General features: G+C 40.6%; 1 long non-coding RNA gene and 1 pseudogene across 1 annotated transcript; both read left to right on the top strand.

Annotated features, from left to right (window-relative positions):
- Positions 1-380, top strand: part of LOC137035028 (carcinoembryonic antigen-related cell adhesion molecule 3-like) — a 30,401-nt pseudogene extending 30,021 nt beyond the window's left edge.
- A 1,822-nt stretch (positions 381-2,202) lies between these two features.
- On the top strand, positions 2,203-3,220 carry LOC137033688 (uncharacterized). Its single transcript, XR_010896873.1, has 4 exons — positions 2,203-2,287; positions 2,502-2,530; positions 2,890-2,961; positions 3,124-3,220. It is a non-coding gene; the product is annotated as an uncharacterized lncRNA (long non-coding RNA).
- The last annotated feature ends 13,364 nt before the right edge of the window (positions 3,221-16,584 follow it).

Genomic DNA, 16,584 nt, shown 5'->3' with positions numbered 1-16,584 from the left:
AAAAAGGTCCCAATCCTCTCTTTAAACTCTTTAAAAGATTAAAGTCTGTAATATGATTTGTGTCTTGTGTTCAGTTTCATCATCATCATCATCATCACAGACTGAGATCAGTACAGGTCGCTCTGTGACTCTCTCCTGTCAGTTGTATTCATATGATGGATTCCTCTGTGATCTTTGGGCCCGTTCTGAGGAAATTCATCTGTTGTGGGTGAATCAGGCTGGTGTTGATCTGACGACAGACTCCAGCTTCAGGACTCTGTATCATCACTCTGACTACAACACTCCTGAAGGAAGATGACAACAGAGAGTGGAGATGTCGGCTTACTCTCAGAAATCAAGTCAAGACCTCAGTCACATACACTGTCAAGTATTCAGGTTAGAGTCACATTCATCCTGTAAAGGGCCTGATTCAAGACACGCAGACCCAAGATTAGACATTCTTTTTGGGTACTATTAAGTCCGGGCTGTCAAACCCTGACTTCATCTCAGCCGGAGGGACCGGCTCTATTGCGTCCTTCATCAGGAGGACTGCAATCTCATGATGCAGGACAGGACAGTGCTGAACCTGGGGGAACGCCTGGCAAACTAAATTGTATAGCTCAGGGGTAGGCAAGTTCGGTCCTAGAGAGCCACTGTCCTGCAGAGTTGAGCTCCAACCTTAATCAAACACACCTGAACAAGCTAATCAAACTCTTCAGGATTACTAAGGCTAAAGGCAGCTGAAGGTTTTTTTCAGGGTTGGAGCTAAACTCTGCAGGACAGCGGCTCTCTAGGACTGAACTTGCCTACCCCTGGTATAGCTGAATCTGATTGTCCGAATGAGCCAGTGGGACATACTGGGAAGCGTTAACCAGGCTCCCAGACTCTGTACAAGTGGCACCAAAGGGACAACAGACGTACCCGCAGGAGGGCAGTGAGGGGAGCCCAGTGTCCCGGAGTAGAAGCGGTGAGTTTAGTGCACTTACCTGGCTCCGTGGGTCCCCTGAGGGACTGGGCAGGGAGGGGTGAGGGTCCTTGTAGGTATCGCTGGCGCTGGGGCCAGTGGCGGAACAGAAAGAACCAGACCAGCCTGTGGCAGATTGGTGGCAGTTCAGAGGGCCAGGGTGGCGCCGGCAGTTCAGGGGCCCAAAGAGGGGCTGGTGAGGATCTGTGTGTGGCCCAGACACACATAAATGACCTCAAATCCAGTCTTTCAGTGTGTGTGTGTATTCCAAGTTCTAGTGCGACAAAATTTAAAAATAAATAAATAAATAAATATTAATTTCGGGTCAAAATGACCCGAGGAGGGGATGAGGTTATAGACTATAGTTTGTGAATTTTTTCACAGTGTGGTTTTGGTCTGATAACCCTTTCCTGACTCCAGAACTTCACCATTCTGATGTGAAATCTTTCACAGATTGGCTCTACTCTTTCTGATGTCTTCATACATACTGACATTGTGAAATGGTAGTAATCAAAGCCATAAAATGCATAAAAATGCTTAAAATTCATAAAATTGACCTCCTACATGGGTCATACATGAAATATTGCATAAATCAGAATAGTCTATCTGAACCTAGTATGACCCATGTCAGAGGTCAGTTTTAGGAATTATAAGGATTAATAATGTGATTAATTCCGGACAAACTGAAGGTTTATGGGTGAAATCAATGAAGGTTAAGAAGAAATCGAGCCAAACTACAGCAGCAGCTCCTACACAAGGTTCATGATCACATGATCACTGTCACACATCATCAGTCTCTCTCTTCAGTGGTTTGCACTGGCTCTCACAGACTGGTTTATCATCACAAACGTCATCTACAAAAATTATGTACAATAAATCGACATATGACCTGTCTTGAAACTGACCTCAGAGGACATATTAATATCACTCTGATATTGTTGCAGTGTTGTTGTTCGGCCAAAATGTTTTGTACACTGTGTTTTTTTAGTACACTATTTTTGTACACTATTTTTTTGTGGAAGCTTTAAGATAATAAACACTTTAAAGTTGCTGAAGTGACACCAGTATCTCAGAGGACCATCACTGCTGTAATAAACTTACTGAACTTTCTATAAAATCCTCATCACAAGCATCAATTTACTTCATGATAAATATGGATCATTATGCTATTAAATGTGTCATTTATCATTTTATTAGTAGTTGTTGTTTTTATATATTTGCAGTAATGCTGAATGTGTCTCTCTATAGTCTCTCTCTCAGTGATTGGGATTGGGATTGTTGGCGCTTCATTCGCTGTTCTCCTTCTTGCTCTAATTCTCTGGGTGATTCTTAAAAAAAGAGCAGGTGAGTTTTCAGAGTTTCTCATTTTGTAACAACAGACAAAAAATCCAAAACACCTGAATAAATAAATGTGTAATTTAGACAGATTTCCTCTAAGTGAAGAGAAATCAGTGAGTTAATAAAAATAATGTTTCTATTTTACAGCACTAGAATTCTTCTAGACTCTATAAAAACTGATTGTCATCTGCATAATTATTCCCATTACATCATGTTTCAGATAACAGAAGAAGGACTGATGACTCTGTGGTGAGTATTGCAGGTTGATCCATGAGTTATTAGTGTTTAAGCTCTTCTCCACAGAGGACTGACCCTGAAATATGACACTCTTATTAGTCAGATTACATTATGACAAGTTAGTGTATTTGAACTGTTTCTGATCTAAAGTCAATAATAAATATGGTGGAACCACTGACACAATCAACATTTCCATTAATCCTACTCCCAGTGAACAATATGATTGATCTTCAATAATCTGTGTATATTTGACAGTTACTGTGGTACATTTCACACATACTTTACCTGAAACATCTGCAGCACCTGTGTAAAATAGTAGTGATGGATCAGCCTTTAATAGCTTGGTTTGTCATATTTTCATTGATATTTAGGAGCAGACAGATGATCATGTGACTTACACCGAGGTCACTGCGTACAGTAAAAACCAAGGCAAAAAGAAGAAGGTGAGCAAACACTTCCTTGATGTTGTCCAGCTTCTCTCAGCATGACCTACAGTATATCGCTTTTATTCTTCTCTGCAGTTCTTCAAAAGTTCTGTGCTGAATTGAGCTCAAACATCATGCTGTAATAACTGTGTTGAAACAATAACTGTGATGTTCATTCAGGTTCACTGTGATGATAAAGTGACGTATTCCTCCATCAGAGGAGCAAAAGTTGGAGCTCCAGAAAACTGCAGTGAGCTTTATGCCTCTGTGAACAAGAAATATCACAAATCAGATGAATAATTATACAAAAAACACATGAGCAGAGGAAAATGAATCTAATATAATTGACTCCTAATGGTTTCTTTCAGTGCCATTATAAATACTTTCAAAGTCTTTTAAATGTTAACAAACAAACCCAAGAGATGCTCTGATTTATTTTGCTCAGTTCAGCATATTATTCTACAGTTTCTGTCTGCTTGTTGATCAGTTAATCTAGTGTCTTTATTATTAATTCAGGGTCTGCAGACGTGCACAAAGTCTAGAAAATGAGGACAGTTTTACTCTCTTAGATCATTCTCATTAAATCATGTATTTTCTCGAGCAGCTTATTAACTGTCAGTTTAACGAGTTTGTTTGCCCATATAATCTTTAGGGTATTAGGTTAGCTAATTTGGCTTGCTGTCCACTGAGGAGGGGCTCGATGAAGCATCTTCAACTCAAGCTCTGATACACCCCCCAGTGAATATAGGATGTGATTACATAGGGCAAGGTACCTGAAATGAAGGTGGAGTTTGGGGAGGTGGAGGGATGCTGAAACAGCTGAGACTGAAGAGAGGTAAGCAGCTGCTTATATACTCTGGCTGTTGATTGGAAGATTAGATGGGCTCGCTCCTCCCTAAATTACGTGTAGGAACTTCACTTATTATGAGAACAGGCAAAGCTTGATGATGTAAGTGTTTATCACAATATATCAGGAATGATAATTTGGTGTTTGAACTGTTTGAGCAGCTGCTTTCAGCAATGATTGTAAAATTATATATTATTTGTCATTAATAAAATAGTCTATGTCAAACATGTGTCTTTATGGTGAAATATATTTTCCATCATTACACATATTTTCTTGTGCAGACTCTGTAGACGTGACACAGAAACCTCTGATTGTATGGCTATATATCAATGGAAGAAAGCATGTCTGAGAACCATTAATGTCATTCACTTCTGGTACACTGTCAGAAAAAAAGGTGCAGTGCTTGTCACTGGGGCAGTACCCTAAGATACACTGTAAAATAGAAATTACAGTAACATTCTCCAGTAACTTACTGTAAATTGAACTTACAGTAACAATTCTGTATTACAGTTTTTCTCGATTGCTTAAACACATTTGAAACTATGCCTCATATTCTCAAAACAGTAAACACAAATCCATAATGTCTCACCCAATTCCCCAAACATCCTATTTTCAGATCAAAATTAAGCTTGACTCTCAAAACCATTCACTCTTGCTGAAAAACCAAACTTTACCCTCACACATCACACACAAGCCCTCAAAAACACACACACACTACAACATATATTACACACTGGTGAGATAAATTAAAAAAAAAATTGTACAAAAAACAAAAACCAGTAATAAGTTGTGTTGCTTGTGGTTCTCCCACACAAGGAACTTTTTACATGATGAACATGTTTATACATTTGCACATTTTTTTATTCCCTAATGTACTGTACAGTACAATACACCAAACAACAACAACAAAAATATTCTGCCCCAGCATCACATCTTTGGTCTGGGACAGGCCAGAGAATCTCGTCAACATCACAGGCTGTACTGGCCCTATCCAGACAGCGGGGGAAAATCCTCTTGCATGCCTGATCCACCCCTGGCACACATCAACTGAAATGTCTCATCAGGCTTCTTCCATTCCATTTTGTAAATTAATTACAAAATTTAAGCAGACAGCAACTCTATCTGTATGTAAGGCGATTTGATGCATGTGTTGTAACAGAGTAAAGCACTCAGAAGTTACAGTAGAGTACACTGAGGTACACCTGCCTGTTTTCCTCCCTGAAGGTTCTTATGATCGAGGCGATGGTGAAGCAACTTAAGTTTGGCTGAACTCATTGCCCAGCCTCCCTCATAGTCATACCATGGACAAGGACATGGTCAACTAGTGGCGCGAATTCCATCTGAGACTCCTTGTCTCCTTGCCCCTCATCTTCCTCCTCCTCCTCTTTCTCCACTCTTTACTTCTCTTGCTCATCCTCTTCCTCCTCTCTGGTGTCCTCAACCTTTTCAGTCAACCTTTTCGTCTCTGGATCCATTGTTCAAAACTGAATGAACTGTCTCAGGCTCTTTTATCTCTCTATTGAAGGTTCTGATTGGTGTGTGATAAATTTTGACTCTTAGTGTTTCCACGTGGGTATCTGTGTGCTAATTGAGCTCAAGCTGTGCTGACTTGAGTGAACAATATTGAATTAAGCCTGGTTATAGTGTTTAAGCAATCGAGAAAAACTACTATTTACAGTACCATTTAACTTGCTGTAAACGTATTTAGAGTATAGTATTTTTTACTGTAAAAAATACAATAAATGTGGGTGACAGTGTGGTTTACAGTAGCACTTCTCACGCTGAAGAAGATGTTTCTCAATCAGTGTCATGTCAAATCTGTTCCTCTTAGGTTAGTGGTTGTGGTGGTTTGACAGTGAATCATTCAACACAACACTGGTAACAGTCAGCACTCGCTCTCTAGAGGGAAGATTTAACCTGTTGAGGTGTTTACAGAATGATTGTAGGTTAAAACTGCCTGAGCTCTTATTATTGAACACGTCACCATAAGATGCTCTTGAGGGACAGTTCCTATTACAGTAAAAGTGTACTGTAAATCAACACAAAAGAATTAGAGTGAATATTAATGAGAGCTGTGAAGCAACACTTCTCCATCATGCACTGGCACAGCGTCACTATATATCAACTGTAGCCGGATTGAAACACTCATTCGCTCAGATCAGAGGAAGTTAACAAACACGGGAGGAGCTGATGATGTTTAGAGAAAGAGTTGTGAGCGTATAATGAAGAGGAAGACTGACAGAAACAGAAAATGTCTGATAATTGTGATCTGTGTCTGCTGGGACTGATCATTCTCTGCTCACTTCTCACAGGTAAAGAAATCTGTACTTTCTCTAAAGACATTTAGTGGAGTTAGTCTGGGAAAGAGTTCATTTGAACATGATCAGTTTATTCAAGTTGTGATCTCAGAGTTGTGTATTGATACATACAGTGTATTATTACTGATACTGGACATAGAGTCACACTCAAACATCTGATGATCAACATTATCTTCATATTAAGAGTGTGTGAGTGATCTGAACAGCTCTCTGATGAAGAAAAACAGTTTATTCTGGAGAGTGTGTTTGCATTAAGTGAGGAAAAGACTGTATGAATCTTCTGCTTTTTATGCTGATATGTTTTATATTTTCATTTATTAATATATAACATAATGATCACTCAAATGTACTTGTGTTTCAGGTACCAGTGGAGTGGATGATGCTCATGTGTTCATCAGTTCTGGTTAAGATGTCTGTCTGCCCTGTAATAATGCTCTTTCTGACTGCATATCAACTACATGGATCTATACCAGATTCAGACAATCAGGGTCAGTTGAACTGATTATTGGAGGGGAAAAGAAGGAAAACACAGAGAGACATGAGAGACTGAGTCTGGGGTCTGACTGCTCTCTGAACATCAAGAACGTCTCAAAAGAAGATCATGGATTTTACAGCTGCCGACAATTTGTGAATGAACAAAAACAAGGAAATGATGCACATGTTTCATTGCATTTTCTTCATGGTAATTTTATGATTATGTGGTTAACTTCAAAGGGTCCCAATCCTCTTTTTAAACTCTTTAGACTAAAGTCTGTAATGTGATTTGTGTCTTGTGTTCAGTTTCATCATCATCATCATCATCATCATCATCCTCACAGACTGAGATCAGTCCAGGTCGCTCTGTGACTCTCTCCTGTCAGTTGTATCCATATGTAACGCTTCTCATCCGACAGCACGTGAATCACAGGCGGACACAGAGAACTGCGTTTCATGCGATGTTTACTGTAACACAACAAGGAGAAACATATATCCTTTTTCGACAGTGGGCATTTACACTCATGCATCACCTCTCAGCATCGGATAAACTTCTCTGCTGTTGCTTTAAACAAACAACTGAACGTGACGCAGCACGCATCTGTCTCAATAGAACAGTTTTAACAGTCAAGATTCAAACAAATAAACATACCTGTAACACAACAAGGAGAAACATATATCCTTTTTCGACAGTGGGCATTTACACTCATGCATCTAAAACAGCAAAAGAAATGAGAGATTCACTTGCGTTTGATTCAACAAGATGGAGTCAGTCATGCAACGCACATGGTGAACAAATTGCATCTAAACTCTACAAAGTTCATCAAATACAATCACAATCACTTAACATATTGTTTCACAATATCACTGAACTTCAATCTTAATATTATTTGTGAAATTAACAAATACTAAGTTGCCAAGAAATCTCATTTTACCGGAGCACATTTACCTACCACCTCTCAGCATCGGATAAACTTCTCTGCTGGGGGTGGGGGCGTGGTTTCACAAATAAGACAAATGACCCACTAATGTCGCCACAAGGGGTCTCCAAACAATTAATAAATGAACAAAAACACAGAAATTTTGGTGAAAGTCATAACATTTTACAGCAACATTATTAACCCTGTTACATTCACCCCTGCGGAATTTCACCAAAATTGTAAAAATCTCAGATGAAAGAAGAAAAAAAATAAATAAATAAATACACACAAAGGTTTACCAAGACATAAGACAGGGTCCTAGAAAAGGACTGCCAACTATCAAAGTATCCCATAAGGATTGAATGGGAAGAGACTGGCGCCAGAGTCTCAACCCAACAACTGGCTGTAGGGTGCCCAATTTACACCCCACCACTCTGTCACGTATTGTACAAGTGTGTACATTTTCTCGCAATAATTGAAAATAAAGAAAAAAAAAGAAAGGAAAAAAAAATGTATATATTCTTTTTTTTTTTTTTTTTTTTGGTTTACACAATCAAAACATCCACAAACAATAAATGTTGTCAGCAAATAACACTATTCACGAAGAGCTTGAACAACTGACCTACAAATGGTTTTAACATAACTCTTAGGGTCGTAGCTTACATCTTGTCTGGACATGGTATATATCAATCTGTTTACAGGATTAATAACACGTCCGAATCGGGATGTCACACGAGAAAATCCACTTGGAACATCATCATTGACTTGCTCTTGAACAGAATGACTACTGCTCACATCACATTGCTGGCCTGGCGGTGTTAAGGTAACAAAAGACTGTTCTGGAAGAGTGGTAGATCCCCCTGCCATTGCATCCACCACAACGGAATCATTGTTTGCACTTACAGGATAAGACACTTCACTGCGTAGACCAGGATCAGCCCGGTCAGAGCTATCATCAGGCAACTGAGAGACCCATTCTAGAGTCCTATAGGTACAGTCTTTGACACAAGAATCTGAAGTTGCCTCGGTGTGTTCACAGATATTCGTTTCATCCATTATAGGCACTGATTCAGTCGGATTGGGGGCAATACTAGCAGAGTCATCAACAGCTGTTTTATTAGTGTCAACATAAAAACCTGCATGAACGGTCTTATTTGAACAGTTTCCCTCAGAAACTCTATTCCCATCCTGTGTGAAGCATGGGTTGGAATTATGCAAAGAGGCATTCTCAAAGGTTGATGATGGACTATCAGCTTCGACATCACTTGAAAAAGGCAAAGATGTTGAATCATTACAGAAAGCATCTGTCACAGGAAGAAAGTTGGCCAATAACAGCAAATTGCGGTGAACTACTTTTTCCTGTCCAGTGAGAGTATTACGAATTCTGAATGTGTTTGTGCTAGGAATCTTGTCAACCACAGTATAAACAGTTGATTCCCAACGATCAGCAACTTTTTTCTTCCCCCTCTCAGCGCGATTTGCCAGAAGTACACGATCAGACACTTCTATATTGGACCCTTTTGCCTTTCTGTCATACAGCACAGCATGGCGGTGTTGCTCCTTAGAAGCGAGTTTTTGAGCTATGTTCATAGCTTCAGAAAGATCCTTTGATAGGGTGGACACATACTTAGGGTAATCTGATGATGTTGAATCACACAAAACACTTCGAAACATCATGTCTACAGGTAGACGGGGGACCCTCCCAAACATGAGATAAAAGGGTGCAAACCCCGTCGTCTCATGCACTGTGCAATTATACATGAAGGTAAGAGTCTGTAACCGTCTCGGCCACTCATGTTTCTCACCAGGAGGCAATGCGCAAATCATACCACCAAGTGTCCTGTTGAAACGTTCAACAGCACCATTTCCCATTGGGTGATATGGGGTTGTATGGGACTTCTTTACACCTGAAACTCTGAGTAGTTCACTGATAAGGTTACTTTCGAAACTAGCGCCTTGATCAGAGTGAATTCTTTCCGGAAACCCATAGATGCAGAAGTATTTATCCCATAAAACCCTGGCTACCTCCTTGGCCGACTGATTTTTACATGGGAAGGCCTGAGCCAGTCTAGTAAAGTGATCAGTCACAACAAGGACATCAATGGATTTGTTCTGCGAATTTTCAGCTGGCCAGAAGTCAATGCAGACAATCTGCAGAGGCTTGCCGGACTGTATATTTACCAGAGGGGCTCTACCATCGGGTTCAACAGTTTTGCTTACAACACATCGCTGGCAATGGCGTACATATTCACGCACATCCCTATCGAAATGCAACCAAAAAAAACGTTGTCTCACCAGGCTGAGGGTTCTGAACTGACCCTGATGACCAGCGTGGTCATGAGTGCCCTTCATCACCTCAGCTCTGAGAGAGTCTGGCACAACAAACTGAAACCGCTTCGTCTTCAACAAGTTGTCTCTAGACACTCTGTAAAGCACCCCATCAATAATCTTAAGTTTTTCCCAATGCTTCAAATATCTTACAACTGCAGCAGGCTCTTTCGCTCTCTCTCTCCTAGACGGCCTACGGCATCTCTCAACATACTCCAAAACACGAGAGAGAATCTTGTCACTGCGTTGTTTACCACAAAGTTCGCTCGCTGTGTATGCAGGGAAAAAGTCAAAGTCAGCATCAACAATCTGGGGCAAATTCTGCAAAGCCGTCAGAGCGCGTACCCGAGCACCAGCTTCCCACTCATTGTGAGACTGCAAGACTGCTGAAACAACATCACTTGGCACTAATGTAAAATTCTGGACAACAGAATCAGCATGAGTGAATTTGTCAGTACCACTCGCTGCCTGCCTAAAAGCATTTTGAACAGAGGCATCAGACATCTCTTTCATATTGCACCTAAGATGATCAAACGATTCATTCAGCAACCTGTGTCCCACGTTCACAAAAGGCACACGGCTTAAAGCATCAGCAACTGAATTCTGAGAACCTGGGACATACTTAATGTCGAAATCATAGCTGGCTAACTTCGCCACCCATCGCTGCTCGCAACAGTCCAATTTTGGCTTCGTCATGATATGGGTCAGCGGATTATTATCAGTGCAGACAGTGAATTTATTACCTCTTAGCCAATGGCTAAACTTGTCGCACACTGCCCATTTTAAAGCCAGAAATTCTAGTCTATGAGCAGGATAGTTTCTCTGAGACCTAGACAGCGATTTACTAGCGAATGCAATAGGCCTGGCAATAGTGTCGCCCTGTTGCACTTGGGAAAGAACAGCCCCAAGGCCATCCAATGAAGCATCAGTGGAAAGCATAAAAGGCTGATCAAAGTTTGGATGTGCCAGAACCACACTATTAAGCAAGGACGATTTCAGCATCTCAAAGGCTCTAACATGGTCATCAGTCCAGTGTTCACGACTCAGCTTATGGCCCTGTGAAGATCGCTTCAACCTCCAACCACCTTTAGATTTTCTTGTCTGTCCTGCAAGCAACTCAAAGAGAGGTCTAGCAATGGATGAGTACTTGGGTATGAAATGTTGATAATAATTTACCATGCCAAGAAATGATCTTATATGTTTTTGACTCGGAGTCACGCCATCCTGTTCCATCAGATCAGTGCAAGTCATTCTTGCAATGCTCTCTACTTTACAAGGGTCAGTAGAGACACCCGTCTCATCAACTATGTGCCCTAGAAACTTAACTGACTTCCTGAGAAAAAAAAACATTTCTTTGGTGACAGCTTCAAGTTGTGTCCACGCAATCTACAAAAGACCATTTCTAGCCGCTCCAAAGCAGTCTTCTCATTAGGGGCAAAAACAAGAAGATCATCAAGATAACAGAGTAGGCTTAAGAAATTCTGATCACCAAAAATTGCTGTCATCATTCTCATAAAACTACCAGGACTATTACATAACCCCTGTGGAAGACGGTTATATTCGTACAGCCCCGTCGGGGTCGTGAAAGCTGAATATTTCCTGTCATCAACATGCAAGGGCATATTGTAAAACCCCGATGTGAGATCCATGGTGCTGAACAAACAATTGCCACCTAGTGCAGCCAAGCAATCCGCTTGGTGGGGAAGCGGGTATGCATCTTTGGATGTTCTTTTATTCAGCCACCGAAAATCAGTGCAGATGCGCAGGTCCCCATTCTTTTTCCAAACCAGCACCAGTGGAGAGGCAAATTCACTGGTTGACTTTCGAATTATATCTCTCTCCTCCATCTCATTAAGTACTTTGCGAAGAACCTGATAATGACTCGGAGGCACTCTCCGGTACGGCAAGTGAAAGGGTCTGGTATCAGTAAGGTGAATTCTGTGCATGAATCCCTCAGCCTTACCACAATCAAGATGATGGCGGGAGAAAATATCCTCATACCGCAAAACAAGATCCAGAAGTTGTTTCTTACAACCTACAGGAACCTCACATGAGTTAATGTCCAGCTCACCCAGACCAACACGTAGCAGCTGCTCATTTAACTCATTTACCCCTCCACCCTGGCTTGATGTGGAGTCAGTCACCTGAGAATAGCTCAACAGAGGAACATCTTTACTGATAGGTACGACATCTTCCATATCTTCAAGTGCCACACATGCAAACACATCAGCAATCTTTGCATTGCGTCTCAGCAGTATTTGCTGATGAGACATGTTAATGAGCTTCAGTGGTATCCACCCATCACCCCACAAAGGAGTGACAAGTCTAGCCACTAATACATGTCTGGGAGCTGACCTGGAAGTGGTAGGTTCGGTTATCACAGTACTACCTGGCGAAATAGCACTAGACTTATCCAACTTTCCCCACAGCAGGTATTCACGGCCGGGTTCTAGGCACACTGCCGCAGTACATCTGACTGTTCCAATCTTATCTGGAATTTCCCCACCCTTCCAACGTTCCACTCCTGCTAACATAGAAAGAAACTGTTCAGATTCTAAATCAGCATTCAAACATGGATGAGACAATGCTTTCCAGTAGGCAGGACAACGCTTAGACTGATGGATCACATGTTTGATTACATTTGTCCCTATTATAAGGTCATCCAGTTGGCCATGAACAACCAGAGTAGGAACAATGATCTTACAGCCATACACTTCCATTTCAACATCATAAGCAGATTTAGGCTTTACTCGACTGCCACCACAGCCTATCAGAACTACATCAAAATTGGACTCATTCTCTTTTTTCAACACACCAGCATCGAGGAGTTTGGCCTCTGCATTTTCACTCATTGTACAAGCCATCGAACCGCTATCGAGCATGCCACCAAGAGTTAACTTGTTCCCCACGATGACTGGTGTGTAAAACAAACTGTCGCTTCTGCATATTGTGTTGGTGTTCTGTACAATTACATTTTCAGTTGAATCACGAAAGTCTTTGGGCAGCGTAGTCACAGCTTCAACATCAACATCAGTCATATGGGAGTTGCTACCTAGACCCGTACACCCCCCCACCATATACGGGTCAATTAGTTTCCCCCAGTCTGACTGCGCTGGGCAGGCACTCTGCGTGGACACGTATTGTGTGTGTGACCTGAAGAAAAACAAGAGAAACATAGCCTCTCTCTAAGACAGTGAGTTTTGGTGGAATGGGTTCGTGCTTTACAGACATCACATATTCTCACTCCATCGCCCTGTCTAAAATCAGCACTGTGTGAAATATGAGCATTGCTATTTTGCGCCACTTTCTCGAGCACTTGTTCAAGCATACTCATCATTCGGCTAAAGATTTCCCCATCTGGCTTCCGCACATTTTGTGCCATGGAGGTGACTGTGTCAGTACAATGAGCACCACCTAGCTGACTTTGTGTAGGTAGAGGAACGTTGGAACAGCTTGTCTGTGTATTAGATTCACAAAGTTCAAATGACTGTGGTGGGTCATTGCACTGGACGACAGCAGCAAGGTTTCGAAGATGAGGACTAGCATGTCTCAATGGTGCTCTTTTTTCTCTCTGGTAATCATCCAGCCTCCGCTGGATGTCTCTCGCATTCCACTCATCAATTGGCTTGCATTTAAAAAGGCATGACAACTCAGGGTCAGGGCAGTGTTTCACGAACATACGCGCCACTTCCATGCTAAAGTTATCCATAACTCTACCCTGTCTGCGCAACCCTTCTTCAGCCAAATCAGCTGCTTTGTTAAGTCTAATCCAGTAATCAACTGGATTTTCTTTTGGCTCTGGACATGTGGAATAAAAATCAGCCAGAGGCAAACACGAAGAAGCATCGCTGAAGTATTTGAGCAGTATGGAATAAATAATTTCAGGGTTGCGTACCACATCCAGAGAAACATCACTCCTCAACCCAATTTTCACGATGTCCCTCGCTTTGCCCATTAGTCTCGAAAGTATCTCGTCAGCTTGATTGGATACTGGGCACTTCTGTTTATTTAGTTGGGATTTTGTCAACTCAATCCAATCACAGACAGAGTATTTATCAGAACCGTCACCTTTAAACATCACTGGTTCCCTGTCTGCTTTAACATGTACTGTGACCTGAGGCGTATCTTGTCTGACAAAATCAGAGCCCAAATGTCTGCTGTTTTGCGAGTTACAATTAGCATTTATAACTCCAGTCTCCGCAAGTCTTGCCATGATCGAATCACCTATTTGGGTTCCAAGTCTACCCATCGTATCTGTCAACTGTTGCAACGCATGTTCTGTATTATCAGCTCTTGGAGTGGAAACAAAAGGCCCATCCCCCAAAGATGGTCTCATTGTCGGATTAGTCGTGGTATGACCACGCCCTATACCCCTTTCACTATCACTCATCGACTGAAGATTTCCAATCTCTCCACAAAATGACTCGCTGCGTGGCAAGCCACTATTATTCAACCCAGGAAGCAAAACACCTCTCCCTCTAGGGATAAATGGGCTAGTAGAATCATAATCTGAAGGAAATTTCTCAGCCATTATTTCAAAATGGATAAGAGGGGATAAAATATATATATATATATATATATATATATATATATATATATACACAAAAAGAAAGGGAAAAAAAAAAAAATATATATATATATATATATATGCTCACAAATAAAAACTAAATTAACACTAACCTATATAAACAGATTAAGTTAGATCACTAATGCATTGTGATTTGAATCCTAAATTCAAATTGAGTCTGAAATTCAAAGAGTCCAAAGTTCAAAATAAGTCAAATGTTCAAAATGATTCAAGTTCAAAATGAGTCCAAAGTTCAAAATGAGTCAAATGTTCAAAACGATTCAAGTTCAAAATGAGTCCAAAGTTCAAAATAAGTCAAATGTTCAAAATAATTCAAGTTCAAAATGAGTCCAAAGTTCAAAATGAGTCAAATGTTCATAATGATTCAAGTTCAAAATGAGTCCAAAGTTCAAAATAAGTCAAATGTTCATAATGATTCAAGTTCAAAATGAGTCAAATGTTCATCAAATGTTTCACTTGACTTAAAATAAAAAAAAATAAAAAAATGTTCAGAGTGTAAAAGGAACGACCAACCGATCTACTATTATTCCAGTCTTCTCGATTCCGCGATGAAAATATGACGTTTCAGCAACCACTCGGCGATCTGCGTCATGCGGATCTTTGTGATGCGACGAGTCACGGCACCAGTGTAACGCTTCTCATCCGACAGCACGTGAATCACAGGCGGACACAGAGAACTGCGTTTCATGCGATGTTTACTGTAACACAACAAGGAGAAACATATATCCTTTTTCGACAGTGGGCATTTACACTCATGCATCACCTCTCAGCATCGGATAAACTTCTCTGCTGTTGCTTTAAACAAACAACTGAACGTGACGCAGCACGCATCTGTCTCAATAGAACAGTTTTAACAGTCAAGATTCAAACAAATAAACATACCTGTAACACAACAAGGAGAAACATATATCCTTTTTCGACAGTGGGCATTTACACTCATGCATCTAAAACAGCAAAAGAAATGAGAGATTCACTTGCGTTTGATTCAACAAGATGGAGTCAGTCATGCAATGCACATGGTGAACAAATTGCATCTAAACTCTACAAAGTTCATCAAATACAATCACAATCACTTAACATATTGTTTCACAATATCACTGAACTTCAATCTTAATATTATTTGTGAAATTAACAAATACTAAGTTGCCAAGAAATCTCATTTTACCGGAGCACATTTACCTACCACCTCTCAGCATCGGATAAACTTCTCTGCTGGGGGTGGGGGCGTGGTTTCACAAATAAGACAAATGACCCACTAATGTCGCCACAAGGGGTCTCCAAACAATTAATAAATGAACAAAAACATATGATGGATTCCTCTGTGATCTTTGGGCCCGTTCTGAGGAAATTCATCTGTTGTGGGTGAATCAGGCTGGTGTTGATCTGATGACAGACTCCAGATATCAGATATCATCTTCAGGACTCTGTATCATCAATCTGACTACAACACTCCTGAAGGAAGATGACAACAGAGAGTGGAGATGTCGGCTTACTCACAGAAATCAAATCAAGACCTCAGTCACATACACTGTCAAGTATTCAGGTTAGAGTCTGTTGAGGAAGAAATTTGACTCGACTCACTGCATAAGAGACAAACAAGTCCAATTGTCTTTCGAAAGTTTTATTTCTTGCAAGAAAGGTGAGACAGTCATACAAGCTCACAAAAAGCTGCAGAGTGTAAGACAAAGAATGAAAGCTTCCTCTCAATTTTTTATCTCTAACCTCCTTTTACCATATTAGGCACATAACCAGGAAAAACTCTACCACATGTCATGTGACAATCATAATCCTCTTACACTACAACTTATACATTTGTTTTTCATACAAACATGGTCTTTTACTCTGGCTTGGCCACGAGCCAAAAATAAGTCCCCAAACGTAGCTGTTCTACATGACTAAAAGGCTTTTCACTTGTATGAGATGACATGTAATCATCAACATATAAGGATAATTACAATAAATTTTTAAAATTTCCACAAGAAGTCTCTGATAGCTTATTAAAATAATTGTATTATTCTACAGTATGAATCATCTGAACTAACATTCATCCTTTACAGATCAAGATGATTCGACAACAGCAGTGATTCCAGTCCACACCACAAACTCTCAGGATCCCTCAACTATAAAGACTCCAGAAACTAAAGGTACATCATCACTGTCTTTCAT

Source organism: Chanodichthys erythropterus, chromosome 13 (assembly GCF_024489055.1).
Source record: "Chanodichthys erythropterus isolate Z2021 chromosome 13, ASM2448905v1, whole genome shotgun sequence".
NCBI classification, from domain to species: Eukaryota; Metazoa; Chordata; class Actinopteri; order Cypriniformes; family Xenocyprididae; genus Chanodichthys; species Chanodichthys erythropterus.
The sequence above is the reverse complement of the archived record's forward strand: the minus strand, read 5'-3'. Positions and strand labels throughout refer to the sequence as shown.